We start from the raw sequence: 13,170 nt of genomic DNA, 5'->3' as shown, positions 1-13,170 counted from the left end.
ATGCGTTTCCTGAAGGCTGAAGGAAGATGGATGAGTGTCATCGGTTCCCAAACATCTTCGAAATCGCACGTAGTCTTTTGACGGTCCATCAGAGCAATTTTTTATTGGGAACTTCAGACACGGATTTAAAAACTACTGGAACCGACGCCAGTGATCCCAGCTGATCTGTGTGGAAACTCCCATTCGAGTGTGACGGAAAACACTTGCTGCGATCTTTGCGTCGGCTTTAATTACCCTTGAGCCGACGGCTATTCTGTGCAAGAAGTTCGACAAGCACGTAATGAGAGTTAATAACCCGTTGGGATACTTACTACGATGCAATCACCCAAGTGTCGCCGGACTACCTTATTGCAGACATCTGTTTGACTGGCTGTAGTGCGGAGCAGTTGTAATCCGAGCGTTTTATGAGCGGCTTTCCGCGAGGGCTACCGTCATCCCATGTACTGCTTCTTCCAGTCAGTGATTTCGTTTCTGCTTCTGCGTCTTGTACGTCTGCCCACCGCCAGTTGGAGCTCCGCAAAGGTCCACTGTGCATGCCATGGCCAGCCACGGCATCTTAGGACAACATTCCGCCCGTGGCGTGCAGCCGGTTGCGTTTCAGATCACAACTAAAACGGTAAATACCCAATTAAGGGAAGGCCATGATCCCAGGCCTGTGATAAGATGGGAAAACACCTTCGGCATTGGACACAGTCTGTAGCTTCTGCTCGTAGGATACCCAAGGTTTGCCTCTTCGCAACTGAGGTGAGTTAGCTAGCGTGAAATTCTAATTATCTCTTCCCTTGATGGCATTTTAGTGCTTCTTGTGTACCTTATTGGCATCGTTGGGAAAACTTCATAGGGGAAATGTATTTCTGGTCTACTCTAATGGAGTAATGGCTTCTCTGCATTAGCTATGATTTCATATGTACAACACTTTTGAGGAATCTACTTGTGATCTCTTTTCCAGTGCCCGTTTTTTTCCTTCCTAGGCTCTTCTGTCAGTGGTAAAAATGGCACTGTATATAAAAAAGAGAAACAAAACTGAACTTCGTAGCTCGATAAATCCATTTGAATTGCATTCGCCAGAGTTCAAAATCAACGTTGGTTTTATTTAGCTGTTGAGATGTAACCTTGCAAAACACCTCAGATTGTGCGTACTAGGGTTGGGATTTTCCTGGCGCTGTAAGGATACGGGGGTTAGGGATAGACATCGAATGATGCTTAGTGTTCGTGACAAAAATGGCAAACAACTTTTATGCACACGCTGTAACAACGGTGGAGTTAATCCGGTGTTAATTTCACACAACAAATACCGCTGTGTTTGCAGCTAAAATTCACGTCTATTGTCGGTAGGATGCACCGATGACTTCCACTTTAAATCAACGGTGCGAATGACCAGGCTGTTCTTTTCCCTGTACTCCCTCCCGTTCTTTTAACTCGTTCAACCTTAAGTGTTCATGGGGGATCAAAACAATACGGGCGTTTCATAATAGCGCGCCTCCAAGAGTTTGCAACGCGTTGACCAGTCACAGTGCGCGAAATCTGTCGACCCAACGCGCGTTTTGGAAAGGGTCGACAGATTTCATGCACTGTGATTGGTCAACGCGTTGCAAACTCTTGGTGGCGCACTGTTGTGAATCGCCCGTACTTGCAACGGGTGTTGCGCTCATGCCTATATGAAATCGGTGGCTTTGAGGAACCCGGATGTAACGGGATGTTCCATCTCAAGCGATGCCCCTGGAATACAAAAAAAGTCATTTTTCCCCTGATGAATAATGATTCACCTCTCCTATAAAACCCCTTAAAGAGGTAGGTCTCCTTTCCAAGCGAGGTCAGCAGGCGCTAGCACCCTGAAAATCTCGGTTGGTCGAGACGGTAGTTAGTTTTTGTCTCAACCTTGTGCGTTAGATTTCCAATCCTTTCGTTGCGCACTGGGAACCCTGTGTCCCCCCCTTCCCCGTTCTGACGGCGGTCAACAACGTGCCTCCCGCTGGTCATTATTCCTGGTAAGTGCTTGAATGCACTGAGTCGCTGCTACTTCTTCACATTCAATCATCCTTAACGACGGAACAGAATGCATAAAAACCAAACCATTGCTTTATAAAAAATCTTCACAGTACTTCAGTGCCCACTAACACGCGTTTCCGGTGGAAATACTGATTACATTGTTGAGTAAAATTTATTCAGGGCAGTTCACAGAGTGCACGCTTTAAATGTGCATTTTATCTGCGGTAGCCTGGGGCCTTATGGTCTTCACTGTATTATCTGAACCACTGCAGTTCAGCTATGTCAAACGACAGTAGGTTCGTTTTACTTCACAGCACTGAGCATGGAGGAAGGAAGGCATATTAGTTTTAAAATTTGCCACGAACAACCACGTTGGGGACATTCCGAGGTTGCACCCACCTTTGCCACGACTTTGACCATCGTTTTCACTTTAGAAGATGAATTAGGTATCATAATTATGTGATAACCTGATGCTCCGTTCGGATCATGCCCGTAAGGCCAATGCATCAGGCCATTTGATCGAAATTCGCATGCGCGACATATAGCATCACCCTCGAGATCTGTCTCGAGAGCCTGTCACGTAATCTAATCTGTGTTATTTCGAGTACTCTTCCCATTTGCCTTTCTTGATTTCGGCTTGCAGCTTACTGACGATTGTACCGAACAAAGCTTGGCCCGAGTGCACCTGAAAATGACTAATGACTACAAGATTTAAGGGACCTATAAATAAAATGTTTCCACTCGGGAAAATTCGAGGAAAAGGCGAGAAGGGACATTCAAATAAGCGTGCTTTAAATTGGCAAGTTGTTGACGTATACAAATTGTTGTTTGCGTCAGTTCAGTTTGTCTACCCATATCTTTTTTAACTTCCACATTATACTTTTCTCCTTGCATAGTGGGAGGCCTAAATAAACAGTTTCAAGCGCAATGGGGACTAATGCGTAGCACTACATGTATCTTCAAATTCCCCCGACAGTTGAAAAAAATTGCACTTTGATGTCGACAACAAAATCTCCTTGGGTCAGCTAATGTTGCACTTTTTGTAAGCTGATACCATACAAATTTGTCATAACGACTGTCTACCTATCAAGTGGTCAAATTGTCAAATAAGATGTCACCAAATGGCTAACACGTCATGTACCCAAGTATTCAAGTTGCAGATGCTACCACTCACGCGTGGCCGCGCTCGTCGGTCGAATTGGGGATTTCTTGGCGGAGTTGGGGGTTCGGAACAGTTGTTGAAGAGACAGCCTTTTAATAGGTTATCGAAAAGTCTGATTAGACAATAACTGGGTCAGCGAAATGAAACGAGATGAATTCAGCTCGAAGCCAGCAGTGGTCACCTCCTTTTTCGGGGGGGGGGGATTTGGTCATGAAAATCCAAACACTTCCTGCAACTTTGTAATCTGTTGTTCGTAGGCATAAATGAGCATTCACGACATGGCAACCTTTTCAAAATCATACTTTTGTTGACTCACATAGCGTGATATAACAATCTGTCTTTGTCTCAATTTCAGTAAAATCTTACAACGAGTAATGACACATATTGGCCCTTTCAATTTTCTTTCGAAAGAACGTTGGGTTGGCATTGATGAACGTATTTATTTCCCAGGGGATTAGAAAAACACCTTTAAATTTGAAACCTTCAGCTCTATCTATAGACCTTTTCACTTATAAATTCATAATTATGCACGCATGCGCACTAATGGCCTTGGCAGCAAGACGTGTGAGCGGGCCATTGAAAACGCACAGGGGTGCGATTTTGGTAATTTCCTCTCAGGTTTTTCGGTTGTGTTCAGTTTTTTGCTATAAAATGGCTCGAAAGGAGACCGGCTTAAATACGGCAATCTCGTGTGCATATAGGAAAAATCAGGACTGTAAATTCATTAAAGAGTAAAGTCATTACAGAACACTAAAGATCCCGCTTAGATTAGAAACTAAACTCACAATTCGTGCTGCGAGATAGCGATCCACCCTTTAAAAATCAATTGACCGTATAAGCTCCCATAAGGAGCTCCGCACTACCAAACAGCCCCTCGACCCATCATAAGCCCCCCAACTATCGACACACGCACCACTCAGGACTAGACACTAGTCACGCTGACGGCCCTTACACCAACGTACAAGGTGTATCAAACTCAGTTGCTTGCTCTGCCTAAACCACAGACCTGGATTTGTTATAGCAGAATCGAACCAAATACACAGCCCCTTCATCACGCCTGCGCGCCCACTACATGTGACCAAGCAGTGACTAGCATTGCGATTGCCCACGCGCAAGGCGGAGCCTAAGCACTGCGCCCGCTCATCTTACAATTACACGCAAGTATACATTTGCAAGTATACATCTGCCCAACCAGCTGGTTCCCACGGGTATGATCTTGTCACGCCATGTTGGTTCCCAACATAGCTTGCGTGATCTTACCCCTGCCAATTTATATCCAACTAGTTGGGATATTTAAATTACGCTATGCAGCCCTTCCATAATTCTTTAGTCAGTGTATTCACGAGCAATGCAGATTTACGCGTGTGTGAAGCGAAGGAGAATACAGGGGCGCGAGCGTGTAGCTTTGGAAATACGTGTAGGCCTATGATTGTCTATATAATGGAGATCGATGGATTCACTTTACGTTTATGTATATTTAACCTGAATAGCCGGTCATCAGCGTCATTTTCGAATTCTACGCAACCAGGGTCTAGTGAAGGAACGCACAAGCAGTCCATGGTGTCGAGGTTGACATTTGCCGTCTGTTACCGTGCAGAGCGCCATCTATCGCGTCACAATACCAAGACCATGTTTTTATTATAGCCGAGACTTCGCTCGTGTCAAAGCATTGCCACTGGCGAACCAAAAAATTTAAATAACGCTTCGCTAACAGGAAGTGCTAACCTCGCCGTCACAGGTCGTGCACAATGTAGCAAATCACAGTGCAAAGCCATCAGCCCTTATCAGCACCCTGTTTGGGCGCTAGGTGACGAGCGAAGTAAAGGCGGGAAAAACTTCATGTGGTTATCTATGGCCTAACTTGGCATCGAAATGTCATGGGGAGGAGGGTTTCTCTGGTTACATATGAATTTGAAATCGAGTATGGGACAGTTTCAGATTATATATTCCTCTATACATAGAACAGGTTATTGCCCCGACAGCATGGTATTGAAATGAGCTCGGAGATAACATTTTGAAATATCAAAGATAAGCAAGAAGTCTATTCCTAGTTTTTTCTCTTCAGTTCTTGTTGGAACTCTCTAAGAATTCAATAAAAACAAGCCGCAGTCTTTGCTATACTGTGTAACTGACCCTAAGTACGGTTCATAGGATGGGACGCTCAACCGCAACCTCTTCTCCGAAGTTGCCTTTTAGCTTCCCGTGAAGGTGCTGACATGTTATTCTACCAGGGTGCTTCTTGGCTTTCGATTTCAACTTCTTTGTCAACGATGAAAAGCACGAATGATAAAAAAGCTCCACCAAAGCAAGAAAAGCTGTAGAACGCTTCCATCAGAACCCTTAGCAGCGCAGATGGGATTTCAATTTGAAACTGTCTAAATACCTTAAATCCCTTTACATGTTCGTTGTCCTTGTGGATCGAAACAAAACCTTACGGTTCACATTGTTATCTTTAGCTTTTGTCAAAGCGTTTGCTTCCACAGCGCAGGGCGATTCTGATTGTAAGTCCTTAAGCCCCGTACAGTATCCCACTGTTTTCGGTTAAAAGGGCGCGAGGTTTTGGCAAAGTTTCGTCAAAATGGAAAGAAAACAAAGGCTTATCCCTTTCGAAGGACTCCGAAGCACCGTGCGACCCGCAGCCAGGCTGCAGTTTGTTGCGCACATGAGAGGGTGTGGAAAGGCCTACAATCGATTCTGTGATTTGACGACTCTGCGGACGTTGGATAAGCAATTTTTCGATTGGTTCCGTAGGCCTACATTGGATTCTAAAGGCTTTGTCTTGCAGGCAGGGATGCCGACACACTTTCGCAAACAGTTGAGGATTTTGTGAGCGTGAGGATTCTGCGAACTAAATTCAGTTGTTCCTGTATTCTGATTCAACGTACTGGTCAAGAGCTGAGTGACTTCCTCCTCTCTCATCTCATTGGCTTACCTTAGCAAGGCTAACGTTCCTGTTGCAAGACATCAGCAGTGTATAGACAAACAACATGTGCTCGGCGTCGGAAATTGTCAAGTAAGTAAACAACTGATACTTTGGCAGCTGAAAATACGACTGCAGGAGATTAAGTAGTTTGTAATATCCGAACAACTTTGGCAGCTGAAAATACGACTGCAGGAGATTAAGTAGTTTGTAATATCCGAACAACAGTATTTAATTTGTTTCCATGGGAGAAAATGTACACGTGTTTTGGAAGAAAATGTAGATGTGTTTTAGACAGACTTACCCAAGCAGCCCGAGGATTACATTTATCATTAAATATTAACAGATTTTGTAATATAGAGCCATGTTAAAGGGATAACACAGTTCGTTTGGATTGTACGATCTCTTTATTTTCGGTAACTGCAGAAAAAAAAACTAAACTAAGAATTCGTGGATGATGAACCCTCATACTTTTAAAACTCCATCATTCAAAACTGGTACCAAATATAATTTAAGCACACAGACTAGCGCCAAGTACATATTCCCGATATCAAGCATTGGTTCCAAATGGTCATTTAGGCGGTGTTGTTGGTCACCAAACAATATGCAATGCACGGCAGTCATCTCTCCCAGCCAGTGCTTTTGGGATGTGCACAAGAGTTACATGTACTCAACTCATGTGTATCCCTATGGAACAAAAACACTGTCAAGGAAGATGGCTGCCGTAACCTCTTAAATTAAAGTCGTTGCTCGAATTTGCCCCAGTGTACGCTATTATTTTTAATCCATCACTTGTTAATTTGCATAAGTGTGACTTTAATTTTCCAGTGACATCTTACACACCCAACGGGAGCTGGTATTGGTTTGCCTTGTAAAGGCGCCAGAGGATTAATTTCAAATTAATTTACGTCATTCATGATCAAGGTATTCAGGTGGCTAACACCTATTTTTCCACACTAAGAATGCCGTAAAGGCCTACTTTTTGATGCTATTTGACGGTTGAGCTGGGTCACATTTTCAGCACGGAAAGAAGCTTTCGTGTCAGGTTTCCAATTGTATATTATTACATTTGATAACAGATCTTCGGTTGGATAGTGATTGCTTAGTAATTTGAAGCCCTACACTAACACACTCGGCCTTCCATTATTTCTAATCACTGTCCTCACCACCAGTCATCACCAGCAGCACTAAAAGCCATGCCACCGCTGCGCAGAGGTCTTGTCAGGAATCTTTTGTTATTTTGAGTTTCCTGTTTCCACGACCTCTCATATCCAGTGTTTGTAGATAATGGAGTCGTGCATTAGTAGCCTTTTCCGCTGTGTTGTCACAAAAGAGAGTCGTGTGTATATAGTGGAAAGAGAGAAAAAAGTGAGCGAATGAATCACAGACAGAAGTACAGAAGGACGCGAAATTAGACAAAATGGCACCTCGAAACAACGTCGTCAATCAATACCATCCCATGTCAGCCTGACGGATGTCTTCGTTCTGGGGGCACGGCGCTGACAGAAGGAACATACCAGGGATTGGTTATCGCAGCTACTTGGGGCGGTATATTTCGTTGTTCTCTTTGCCTGATGCAATGGCGTATTAACCAAGGGGAGTCCAGCGAGTGGCAGAATTCAACAGGCTGAAGAATTCAAAAGTTAAATAGGGACGCTGATAGAAGTTGAATCACACCAGCAACTGGACTACATATGCAAATCTCGGATAGTAAAATCGCTTATCTCAATACCATGTTAAAGTCTTGGACCTACTGTTTCACTGGAAGGTGAAGAAATATGTAAACACCAAAGTACACAATTGGTAATGATCCTCATAATCTGACTTAACCTATGAGCGTTGTCATTAATGGGAAACTTGTTCAGGCATACTTTGGGGAATCAGATCTGCCAGGAAACTTGAGTTTGTTTATAAAACCCAATAAGCGCCATTTTTGCACGTTGTAGAATCCCACCATCATCTGGTCACCCAAAAATCAGTTTTGACTGGTTTTATGTTAAGCACAACCTAATACAGCGAAGATGAAGATTAGGAACACGTCTTACATGCAATGCTTTCATTGTTTAATATTTAACAAATGAAGGGGAAAATTTCCCCTTTTTAAATGGATATAAATGTATCACGTTTTGGAAATAAATTCTTCGTTTGCAAATACCTGAAATACATTAAGTCACTTCTTCTTTCGTAATATGAACAGCTTAGAGTGACGGCCAGGTCAGTGCTGCGCTTGTGACTTCATGGAGTGCATTGAAGCCCCCAGGCCCAGGAAGGCCCTCTAGAGGGCCATGGCTGCCTTGAATGATGTGTTGGACAGTCTGACCAAGGTGCCTGTAGTCACATGCAAGGCTGTCTGTAAACGTTTATATTGACCAGGTCATGAGCTGATTTGTCACGTACTGTACGGGTCCTGTTAGGAGCCGTCCACTGTTTTCGCGGGACACTGAGTGGACAAGGTCTTTTGTTGGTGACACTGGCATCTATCCAGATATTTTGCAGTTTGAACTTGGCACGAAGGGTCGCTTTGGAAACCTAGACGGGTTTGCAAGATTCCAGGCGCCTTTTAGGTAGATTATTCAGGTTCTTGTGGATCAGCTCCCTCATTTTGGACATAGGATTCAAGTGAGAAACTAAGATAGGCGTAGATAGAAGAGTCGCCGAGATAATCCTCATGGCCCAGCTCAGGACGGGCTCGATTTGTCTGACATGGCAACTCTCAGCCACAACGGTGCACAGTACGCATCTGTGGAGTACACAAAAGCCAGGCTTGCAGTGTGTAGAGCATGACCACTACCAACTACATTGTAGTACCTGCAAATTTACTGCCATATTGACCCTGACCTTTAGCTTTCGGATGTATTTTTCACACTATATCAAAAAGGCAAATTCGATAAAAATACTTTGGCAATTCCTTATGCTTAATTGGTTTTAATACAAAAAGAAACTTGGAGCTATGTCCTAGCCAAGCGGTTGATAAGGTGGAATGAAGTAATTCATTTTGGAAGGGTTTGGATAGACACTACAGAGTAGATGAAAAACTCCCTTTTCTGTAAGGGTTTTATTTACATGTAGGTCTTCAAAACAGGCTTCGGTGGCAGAGGCAAGGGTTAGCAGCTAAGGCCTACGCAAATTTGCTGGAGGTTGTGTCTTGCATGTCACTCACAAATGACTATTGGAGCCAAGACACTTATTTATGTTAGACAGTATACCTCAATCCGCCTCGTTTTGAAGGTTGTGGGGGCCTTGGGTCGCTGATACCCTCTTACAGAATGATGTCACACAATGCAAAGACGTTTTTCCTTTTTTTCTATTCAAACTTGCAAAAATATCCTTTCATTTTCTTGAGTCATTAGCGGGGTGAATCTAATGTCCCTCGCATCTTTACAAACTACCAACATCGTGGCCTTCTTCTGCTATGTTTACTTTCACTGCCAGAGAACAAAATGCAGAGACTCATAATTGTCACGTCGTGGTGATATTTGTTTTGTGACCCAACACGTGTAGCTTTGAAGGTCGACGAGGCTTGGTATTTACTTAGTATTACCCACTTGTCATGTTTTGGAGATCACCACACGTGAGAAAATGAGAGAGAACGGGATTAGTATAAATGTAGTATGCGCTATACGCCTTGGGCAGAACACCTTCCGTTCTGCAGTCTTGTATGAGCCTAGTATCAAGCCACGGAACTAGTACATCTACAACGCACCTGAGATTTGGAGAGGAGAAGATGAGATAATATCTACGTGTACTTGCTTGTTCACTGGCCCTTTTTGAAATACTGGAACGACATACTCTCAGCAACATTGGGATGACCCGAGTGGGATAGCTGGGAGTTATTTAGAAAGGTAAGATGGGATTAAATTTGTTTGCTTGTTGCCATCTTTGTTGATGTCTTCGTTGAACTCCTTGATGTTGTTATATCATCATAATCTCCCCACGCAAATTTTGCAGTTGAATCAAAATTGTTCATTTTGGGGTGTCAATTTTTTTTCAAGGGGTTAAAGTGTTGTAACTTTTCAGTGAATTGCCGAACGTATGGCTATTGTGCCAACCATACTTTAGCAGCTTGCACAAGTGAACAGACGCTTTCATGGAAAACTGGTAGTTGAAAAAACGAGGAATCTGGGAGACTAGAACTGTGTGGTTAGTGTTCAAGTTTTCTTGGATTATGGTGATTTCCACTTATTTGTTAAACTCCTATTAACAAAGCCAAAGCCGTTACCTGAACTCTTGGGCTTTGTCAATATGGGCGAAGCGATGAGTGCTATATGAATCCAGAAGCCAGGGTGTTGTGGCTTCTACCCATACAGGTGTCATGTCATTCTTGAGGTGTGAGTTGGCGGGACCCTGGCGAGTATGGAGAGGTGTAAAAGCGATCTTCATGGTCATGGCGCTCAATGGTCCAACGCCTGTCATGAGAAACTCTCACGTGCACAATCGAATTCGGCGTTCATTTTCTGCGGAAAATTGATATAGGATGCCCAATACTTCTAATTGACGTTTTGCTGTGGCCTGCAGTGTTCAGCTGCCCTTTGATGGTGTCTAGTCAGTACAGCAAACAGAAAAGTGAACACGCCAATGTTAAAAACCAAACAAAAAACCAATAACAACTGGCATAAACCATAACATCAAACTCTTCTCGCTGTTTTCAACATAAAACTTTCATTAGTTTCTTTTGACAGAAACACCTCACTTCGCGTGAGCATCTTCCGAAGGGTATTTTGCTGAAAAAAATGCTGTTGTTTCGCTCGAACTGAGGAGGCATGTACATGTCTCTACTGTTGAGTAAAAAATTGAGACATAAAGTGTAATGCCTGGATCAAAATTTCGATGAGTGAATTCTTTAAATTTTCGGTTATTTGTATCTTTATACAAGAATCCTTTCAGAAGAAAAATCATTGCTCCAAATGAACCTTCAATCCGTGCTTCTTTTTCAACGATTTTAACGATTCGATTAAGTTCTACAAAATGTTGCTTTGTTGTGTTTTAATCTCTGTTTAGAATATCACAGTACCATGAAATAAATCAATAATTTTTTCCCACATTTTATGAATTTTTTTCGGTTTATCCTATCTTAATAAGTAAACTTTGATAACTCTTGTAAACTTAAGCCTTTATAAGTGCTAATTGGTATCTCTGTGTTACTTGTTTTAATCTGATCTATTTTTCGGGTCCACTTAAGCACGATCCAATATCTGGACGGCGTGCGACCTTTCGCGCGCGTGCCGGCCTCGGTAATTCAAGTACAAGCTGCGGTCACCCCACCGAGACTCCAAGCAGACATGCACTCGCACGCTCTCTGTTCTCCCCTCGAATATGACCCAACTTCATCTCGCTGGTGGAGAAGATGATAAAGCAAAAAGCAGGTCAACAGCTCGTCGCTGGAATAAATTATTAGCCGGTCAGTCAACGGTGCTCAACTGGATGGGCAGTGAGTTGGCGACCGGCTGGAGAGACGACCGCCGGCGGGAATTAGGACATTTCCGGCCTCGTCGCAAATTTGTGGAGTGAGTGTGAAAGGATATCCTGATGAAATAGCCAATTAACTTAACAACGCGACGAGGCTCCTCCCTGTAAGTCTGGGCAGATTTGTTGAAATTACCCTTTTCATGGAATTTATCTGGCATGATTGTCTTGTATCGGAGGAAGAAGACGGAAGCTGAGGTGGACTGACATTTTAGTTCGCAGCCTCGAACAGATTCCTTGCTGTTCTTCACAAGAGTGTGCATAGCGTTCACGACCATTGGCGTTCAAATGCACGTTAAGTGAATAATTCTCCCTTGTGATGACTTCATTTCGTTCAGAAGCGCTAGCTCAGGGTAAGTTACATGTAACAGGCATTCGCCTTGTTTATCTACATACGTGTCCGCGTGTACTTTTTCTCGTTCGTCCCCGGGGAAGTTATTCACGTTGAAGTGTTCCCAGGGAACACATACCAAAACTACATCCTGGTGCTTGTCATGTGATCAGGAAGAAAGCATGTCCCAACGCAGGCGCCATTCTGCCGTCAGCATATGGAAATGCAAACGTTGAGACAAAACAAGACGACTTGTGCTGACGTTCTGCGTCATTAATGATTTTGGTCTCATTCGTCGTAATACATGTATGTATACTCCTCATTGACGTAAATACCGCTTGGGGGCGCCGGAACCCCTTCTGGAGCCACAGAGACAAATTACCTCGCTCGTTGTACTCGAAATCGCATCAGGTCACATCATGTATGTCCATTATGTATCTCTCAAAAAGCTTGATGTATTAGTGGGTTTTTTGTATCAGACACAATTCAGTGTCCAATGTTCGTTTGATATGGGGAAATAAAGGAGTAGGATGTCTTTTCTTATCTTTCCTATCAAATCAGCAAAGCCTTTCGAGAGTAAAAATAGTTCATAGTGTGTTAGGAACTATAGTAACTGCTCATCTTTATTGGAAAGGGATGAGTCTTATAACGACTGCAAGGATTCTTAATGAAAGGCAAAAAGGCAGATCTCTGATCCGATTATGAAAGCGGTGTACCTTGTTTATCGCACGTATAGTCAACAGTGATGAATCCACCTTGCAACCTGACCCTTTTTGAGCCAATTACCGGAGTAGCAAGGGACAGTTTTCAACAGGTGGGCTTGTCAGCAAGGAGACACCGTCGCTCTCCACGTTTATTACTCAATTGTGTGAATTTAGAGTAAAGTCCGGTCGTGCTGGATTTTCGATTTTCATAACAGACAGTGTCTATATGATAAAAGTCCGATCGATGTTAGTTGTCCATTTTTGCCGCAGAGGGAAATAACACAACTTACAAAGAGTACTCTTCACCTAAAGGAGCCATGCAGCGACATCTTTCTTTAAATTACATTTTATGTATCTATTATTTTACGACGAGGGGTTTGAGCGCATTTCATTTGAGTAACAGTCTAGAGAAGAGGCTGGAATCTGCGTTACGGATGAAACAGAACGAATTTCAAACCTACTTTCCAGGTGTCCTCACTATTGTAAATATTCATTGGCAGATCTTTTTGGAAAACTTCACCTGGGGTACGTTCAATTAGCCTTTTAGAAGCTGGGGCTGACACAGTACGAGGGCGCTTTTTGAAGTAGGTAAATTTGGAGC

At 43.2% G+C, this 13,170-nt stretch overlaps 1 protein-coding gene across 1 annotated transcript in view; it reads left to right on the top strand.

Moving 5' to 3' along the window:
• The first annotated feature begins 348 nt into the window (after positions 1 to 348).
• The window catches only part of LOC110978030 (prolactin-releasing peptide receptor-like), a 36,363-nt gene continuing 23,541 nt past the window's right edge, over positions 349 to 13,170 (top strand). The window contains exon 1 of the mRNA XM_022233916.2: positions 349 to 744. The gene's annotated coding sequence lies outside the window, so the exon portion shown is untranslated. The remainder of the gene's footprint in view (positions 745 to 13,170) is intronic.

Source organism: Acanthaster planci, linkage group LG19 (genome assembly GCF_054643075.1).
Source record: "Acanthaster planci isolate LZ-2023a linkage group LG19, COTS_SCS, whole genome shotgun sequence".
In the NCBI taxonomy this organism is placed as follows: domain Eukaryota; kingdom Metazoa; phylum Echinodermata; class Asteroidea; order Valvatida; family Acanthasteridae; genus Acanthaster; species Acanthaster planci.
This window is presented reverse-complemented; position numbering and strand designations above follow the sequence as displayed.